Source organism: Mus pahari, chromosome 23, assembly GCF_900095145.1.
Source record: "Mus pahari chromosome 23, PAHARI_EIJ_v1.1, whole genome shotgun sequence".
Lineage (NCBI taxonomy): Eukaryota > Metazoa > Chordata > Mammalia > Rodentia > Muridae > Mus > Mus pahari.
The window spans coordinates 31,098,564-31,106,044 of record NC_034612.1 but is presented as its reverse complement, the minus strand read 5'-3'; the positions used below and the strand labels follow the sequence as shown (position 1 = coordinate 31,106,044).

Below are 7,481 nucleotides of genomic sequence, written 5' to 3'. Positions count from 1 at the left end.
TGCAAGATTCATCAGGCCCCTTGCCAAGTCAGAGAAGCAGGTGCTGGGAGGGGGACCTCCAACCTGCAGAGCTGCATGCAAGTGCTGCAGGGAGCTGTGGACTGCAGCATTCCTGAGCTGTCACTCTGGCTAGCTTTGGGTGATGCAGCGGCCTCTGAGTGGTCCATGCCTCTGTCACTAACCCCTCGCACAGACTCCTGTAAGGAACCACAGTAGAACTCATTGGTAACCCAAACTGAATTCCACTGGAGTCATTCCTTTGGCCTGTTGCGGATGACCTATCAGGGTGAATAGTCGTGTGATCATTTCTCCGCAGAAACTACACACACATCTACCAACTAGCTACAGTCTCACCCCACGCCTGGATCATTTGAGCTGCTGACTTCAGACCTTCCTTGTGAACATCCAATGGGATTTTATCTTGCCTCTTCCAGTGTCTTCAGTAGGTAGGGCTGGCTGGGGCAGCTTGGGGCAGACATGGTCATCAGCAAGCTCTCTTCTCTGCAAGGGAGCAATCCACAGTGTAACATGTAGGGGCCTCTGTACAAACCACATAACAGAAATAGAGTCTCAGCATTTTGAGACTTTATGGCAAGTCTGACATTGTCATGGTATCCAAGCATGATTGCTCAGCTTGTATCTTGACTGTTTTCTAGTAATTAATTTTTATTATATTTTACAAAACTATGAATCTATAACAGATTAGACATTTTTTAACATTTGGTTTTACTTTTTTTTTTTTGAGAGTCTTGCTATATAGCCCAGGCTAGCCTCAAACTAGCAATCCCCCTGCCTCAGGCTCTTGTGTGTATGAATCATGGGTATACAACACCACAGGTGTCTTAGACATCTATTTTAAGTGGGGGAGGGTGTCCTATACTTCAGAAAGTTCTGGAAGCATTGCTGTTATGAGATTCTGTCATTTGGGACTAAGGTAACAGTTGCAATGCTGAAATCAGAGCACCTATGGTGACTGACATGAGACTGTCACAAGACGGAGCCCACAGCATCCTCTTCTGGAAGTTCCATGTCTCACATCCTCCTGCCTCTCGCTGAGGGCATGTAGCAGTTAACAGCTTCTTCAGCCCTGCATTTGCTCCTCTATGAGTGAGACCCCACGTTCAGTTCTCAGCGCAGTCCCAATCCTCTGTCCTATATTATTATTATGCAGGGCTCCTGAGTGTGCACCGCATCATACATGTGTGTGTGCAAGTAGAAGCCAGAGGTTGACACAAATGACTTCTTCAACCACATCCCACTTCTTCATTGAGGCAAGGCCCCTGGCTGAACCCAGAACCTGCAGACTGGTCTAGTCTAAGTAATTAGCTGGCCTTGGGAATCCCCCATCTCTACTTCCCACAAGCTGAGCTTACAGTCAGGCCGGCCATGCCTGCCCATGATGTACATGGATGCTGGGGATCTGAACACTGGTCTCATGCTTGTACTGCAAGCCCCTCACCTACTGAGTCATTGCTCCAGCCATTGCCTCACCTGGTATATTCGAAGTTATCCAACTCTACTATCTTTAAAACTTGCAGCCCATCAACTAACATTACATTTTCCTCAGAAATACTTAATCTTCTCCTTAGGTTCCATGAGATTTCTAAGCAGGTTGGCATGTAAATTGCTTCAGTAAACTTAAAAGCTTTGCAGTAGACAGAATTGAATAATGGTTCCTAGATTTAAGCTAAGATCAACTAAAATTAAACAGAATTTAAAATTTAGTGCCTACTCATAAGAGCCCATGTAGCACTCAATGGTCAGAAGTAGCTAGACACAGCCAGATTAAACTGCAAAATCCTGGGTCTTCGTGAGGGTTCTGCACCACACAGTACACACACTTACCAAAGTTCATTGCATCATATAGTCAAGACCTAACTGTAAATTTCAGGGGATGTAGAAGTGGCTCATTGGTTAGTAGCAATTGCTATTGTTGCAAAAGACCCAAGGTCTGTTCCCAGCACCCACACAGGATGCCCGACTCCAGTCCTGAGACTCCAGTTCCAGGGGATCAGAAATTTTCACTGGCCTCTGCGGATACCTGCACTCATGTGCACACACCCACACACCCATACCCACACACTTAGAGAGGGACCGTGAGATATGTACACATAACTTTTAAATAATACATATTTAAATATAATATGTAGTATAGTATATAGTATATATAATTAATGTATACTTATACACAAAGTGAGACACATACATTAAATATGTATTATTTAATTATTTTTAAAGTTTTAAATATTATTAAATTAATATTTATTTAAATATAATATGGTATACATAAATAATGTCTATTTTAAAAAATATTTTAAAATAATATATAATCATATATGGCAATTTATATGTGAATATATATGATATATGCTATGTGGCATGTTATGTATGGTATGGCATGTGATGTATGATATATAATATGTAAATTAAGACCCACATGTAATTTGTTACATTTAAAGGTTCTCTGATTAGGACTGGATGACTCCTCTGTGGGTAGACTGGTGCCTTACACGCATGTAGATTTGAGCTCCATTCCCTGAACACATGTTTTTACAATAGGTACATGTAGCAGTATGTGCTTGTAGCCCCAGCGCTGTGGAGGCAGAGACAGGTGGGTCCCTGGGACTCACTGGCCAGCCAGCCCAGGCAAATTCCAAGCTATTAACAGACTCTGTCTCAGAAACACGCGTGCACAGCACTTAGTAACCAGCACCCAAGGCCGACCTCTGACCTCCACACACATGCACACTCACACGCGCAACTATGCACACAGGAAAAGAAACACACACATAATATTTTATTTAATGTTTAAAAAACAAAAGTGAAAAGAGGCCTGAGTACACAGCTTGTGTGCTGTATGTGATGCTCGGGGGTCTAATCCCCAATATGAGGACAAGCCCAGTTCTCACACAGTGACACACAAGATGGCGTCTGTAGAAAGCACCTGGCCAGTATCTGCTACCTGCCTGAAGTGCATCCGAAGCAAAGATCCATGGGCAGGGAAATTATGATGCACCAAACTGTCAATTAGAGAATCGGGTGGTGGGAAATCGTGGCTATCACTATATTGTTCTTCCAAACTTTCTGAAACTTTAACATTTTAAAAGAAGATTTGGGTGGAGGAAGCCAAGACTTAATGAACTACACCTGCATTCAATCCCATCCATAAATGTCAAAAACTGAAGACTGAGTGAGAGGGAAAAACAAAAGGGAGCCTACGCCTGCTTCTGGTTATGGGAAATCATGACCAGGGGCTGGGGTGTGACTCGGCAGGAGCACACCTGCCTAGAATCCCCCAGTGAGGGGCTGGGGTGTGGCTGAGTGGTAGAGCCCCTGCCTAGAATCCCCCAGGGAGGGGGGATAGAGGTACATCTTAGTAGCAGAATGCCTGCTTACTATGTAGACGACCCTGGATTCAACCTCCATCAATGCAAAACCAAAAACTAACAATGCTCCTGAATGGGCAAAAACCAGTCTCAGCTGGGGCTGAGTGTGCTCCTGCTGGGTGGGACCGTGACTGGGAGAGGCCCGGGGTGCTGAGGCGGACATAGAAGTCTCGTGTTTGGATGGATCAAGGTGTGGGTGTGAACTACACGTTTTTATTCAGTTGGTGAGAAGCCGTCACCCTGGTGCACATGCCCTTGTATATCTTCGTGTGCTTGAGTTATGTTAAAGCGTGTGGATTCCTCTCTTAGCTTGCATGGAGTGGTGGCGAGTGCTCTCCTTTACAGACTGAAACATTTCTAGAGGGTTCAGCATATAAGCGCTCTTGGTGTGCAAGCAGGAGGACCTGAGTTCAAATCCCAAGCACTCCCACAAAAAGCAGAGCATGGCCAGGCCTGCAACCCCAAGGCTGTGGGGATGGAAAGAGGGGGTCTGAGCTTTCTGTCCCCCAGCCTAGCTCCAGGTCCAGCAAGACACTCAAGGGCGGACGGCAGAGAGCAATCTGTAAAGCCAGACACAGACAGCATCTTTCAGAAACCAGTGCACATATGCCCCCCCACACACACTTTAAAAAGTAATCTTAATTAATTTTTCAAAGAGTTTTCTCCTAAGGCGAGCTTATTTCTCTGAGCCTAGTGTTGGGGACCATGTGCTGGTTATTTACTTTAGGAACATATTCTTTCAGGTTCCTGGTTCCATTTCTGAGCAAACTTGAATCTCTTATGGTAGGATGCCCTCTTCCACATCACCCCCCCAGTGAAGAAATCCAAGACCCCTCATTCCAAACTACCCTAAAAATAACTAAAAATGTAGGTACCCCTCCTAAGTCTACAATGGGACCTCGTTAATTGACAGCCCAGGCTGAACCAGCTTCACTACATTTAAAGCAGGTGGCCTGGCCACCTTGGACTCAGCACCCAGGCCCCTGACTCAGGTTCAGCAATGTCCCCACCCTGGCACACCCCTTTCCTCATTACAGCCAGGCCCCCAAAGCCTTCGGCTCAAGCTCAACCCCTCCCCCTCCTTATCTCTTTTTCTAACCTTTTGCAATTTTTTTCAAGTCTCATTTCCTGTCTGGTTTTGCATTTTTCTCCCCCGCCCCTACCAGCCTATGACACACTTTCTCTCTCTCTCTCTCTCTCTTCTCTCTCTCTCTCTCTCTCTCCCACTTCTCTCTCCTCCCCTTGAGTTCTCTGATCTCTGGACTCCTGGCGCCTGGCATCCCTAGGGGTCTCCAAGGCCCAGGGAGGGTGGCAGCCTCAGGCAGGTGCACGCTGGAGCCCAGAGCCCAGTGCTGGAGGAAGTTGGAGACCAGCGTGGAGGAAGCGCCCGGAGCCTGTGGAGCATGAGCACCCCAGGTAGGTGCGGCCGGGCTGGGGAAGAGAGAAGGATGTGAAGAGACTGTGCTGTGGGGGCAGCAGGGGCAATCCGGAGGCAGTAGGGAAGGTAGTGTGGAGGAGTGGTAAGGATTCCGCTCCGCACCCTGCTCCCGCTCCCCTGCCTCTCTCCCCTAGCCCTCGCTAAAGGTTTTGGACTTCACTGTGTAACTCTTGGGTTACTAACTGCAAAAGCTCCTCCCCTAGCTATCACCAGAGAGGAAGGGAACAAAAGGGAGCGCTTGACCCCTTAAATGGCTGGAAGTTTGCAGGTCACAGCCCAGCCTAACTCAGAGGGTCTTGAGTAGGTGGCCTTCTTTGCTCTCCAAAGAGAGGTACCATGTCATGGGAGACATGTCTATTGGGGTACCAATGGCCTGCGGCATAGAGCCTCCTCCCCGAACCTGATGAGAAGGTTGAAGAGCTCTTCTGTCCCTTAGGGGTACTGAATACAGGAGAGAGTGATGCATCACCTATTACGCTGTGGGGAGCAGACTGCTCGGGACCATTGCCTGAGCCTGGACTTCCTCTCACAGTCTTAGCCAGAGGCCAGCAGCTCAGCCTTGACTTCTGTACAGCCAGTTTGATTTGTAGTTTGAAAAAAAAATTTTTTTTTTCTTGCGACATTTATAACTTTTCTGGAAGGTCTGACCTACTAGGAAGTGGGGGAGGGGTTCCTTACCCAACATTTATTTAGTACCTATGTATGCATAATGTGTCCTGGAAATCAGTGACGTGAATTAGTGTACGGGCAGGAATTTAAGTGCAGTTCTTCACCCTCACGCCCTCCCTGAATCCCAGTCATCTCCATCCTTGAGTCGTCTGTAAAGAGGAAATAGATCCCCCAGGCCTGTGATGGCTGCTTCTAACATAAAGCCAGGAACTTCAGCTGTGGGGCATCACAGGGAAGTGGTCTGCACCTATGCAGATTCTATTAGCAGAGTATCAGCAAAGCAGGTTGATGACGTCACACAGGGAGATGTCACCCCCACCCCCACACCCACACTCAGCCTCAGCCTGCACACCAATGATCCTACCTGCAACTAAGATGAAAAATCACTACAGCAAATCTGCAGGTAAAGCTCACAAGGTTGCCAGGCACTCTGAAAGCTGAGGCTATGGGGCTGCGAATTCTAGGCTAGCCTGGCCTAGACAGACAAAACTCTCTTGTGAGGATGCCAATTTAATTTTATTTGAGTCAATCCATCAGTAAGTCCTTCCTGGGCCGTTCTGTACTTGACACTTAGGGGCCACAGAAAGCATGTAAAAATATGAGGTTGCTTGCCCGGAGATGCCTGTCTTGAAGGGATTATGCTCTGATGACAAAGAACTCAGAGGAAGAGCATGGGAGGCAGCTGGGCTCCAGAGCTCAGCAAGGATCCCAGGCTGAGGTAAGATGGTGAGGTGCTTCCTTCTCCACTTTCTAGTGCAGCTTTCCTGCACCTTTCCTACAAGAGATGGTTTTCCCCTCAAGGGTCTGTGGATCTGTGTTTTGAGGATGACAGTAGATGGGATGATGCCCGAGCAGTACTCAACCTGTGGACCGTGACACCTTTGGAAGTTGAACAACTCTTTCACAGGGATCATCTAAGATCTTCAGAAAGCAGATATTTACATTACAAGTCACAACAGTAGCAAGACTACAGTTATGAAGTAGCAACCAAAAAATAATTTAAGGTTGGGGGATCACCACAATATGAGGAGCTATATTAAAGGGTTGCAACATTAGGGAGGTTAAGAACCTTTACTCTATGGTCCTTGGGGCAGTTCTAAAAGATGTCCTGGCGCTGAAGACATATCTCAGTGCTCTTGCGGACAACCTGTGTTCAGTTCCTAGAACTCTTGTCAGCAATTCAATACACTCTGCAAGCCCAGCTTCAAAATATATGGTGCCCCCTTCTGGCCCCCATGGGCACTGCACTTACATGTGCATACCTACACACAGACATATACATATATACATTATTTAAAATAAACTCTTTAAGATGTATTTAAAGAAAACCAGGCAGTGGTAGCACATGCTTTTAATCCCAGCACTCAGGAGGCAGAGGCAGGTGGATCTCTGCATTTGAGGCTAGCCTGGTCTCCAGAATGAGTTCCAGGACAGCCTGGGCCACACATAGGAACACTACCTTGAAAAACAAACAAGAATTGTAAAGAACAACGGGGCTGTCACTTGCTACCTTGTCTGTTAACATCCTAGCCTCAGGCACAAATCCAAGGTTAAAGTCTGAAGTCAGGCTTGGATGCTTGGCACCTCTGGCTGCTCCCACTGCGGCACAGCTGAGTGGGCTTCTTGCCCAGGCTGCCTCAGTTTCCCTGTTTACAATCCCAGTCTTACAGGATGATTGTGAGGATTAAAAGACATCAGAGTTCTGCTCAGGAAATCTACCCTGGAGAGAAACTGCCCTCGATGGTGCAGCTGCATGGCCCAAGCAGGCTGGAAAATACTTGGATTGATAAAAGTCTGGGGACGAAAAGAAAAGGAAAGACAGCTTTCAAAGAAGCCCCTCAAAAAACGCTTTCTGCTGAAGAAAATTGACAGGATTTTGTTGGGATTTTCTTGCAATGCTAGAGATTGAAGCCAGATGCTCTACCACTGAGCCACGCCCCCAGCCCCTCACTGGGAGATTCTAGGCAGGGGCTCTACCACTGAGCCAC

The 7,481-nt window shown here is 47.1% G+C and overlaps 1 protein-coding gene across 1 annotated transcript in view; it reads left to right on the top strand.

The window, feature by feature from the left end:
- Positions 1-4,615: 4,615 nt before the first annotated feature.
- Positions 4,616-7,481, top strand: part of Card11 (caspase recruitment domain family member 11) — a 125,918-nt gene continuing 123,052 nt past the window's right edge. Inside the window, exon 1 of the mRNA XM_021186839.1 lies at positions 4,616-4,802. The gene's annotated coding sequence lies outside the window, so the exon portion shown is untranslated. The remainder of the gene's footprint in view (positions 4,803-7,481) is intronic.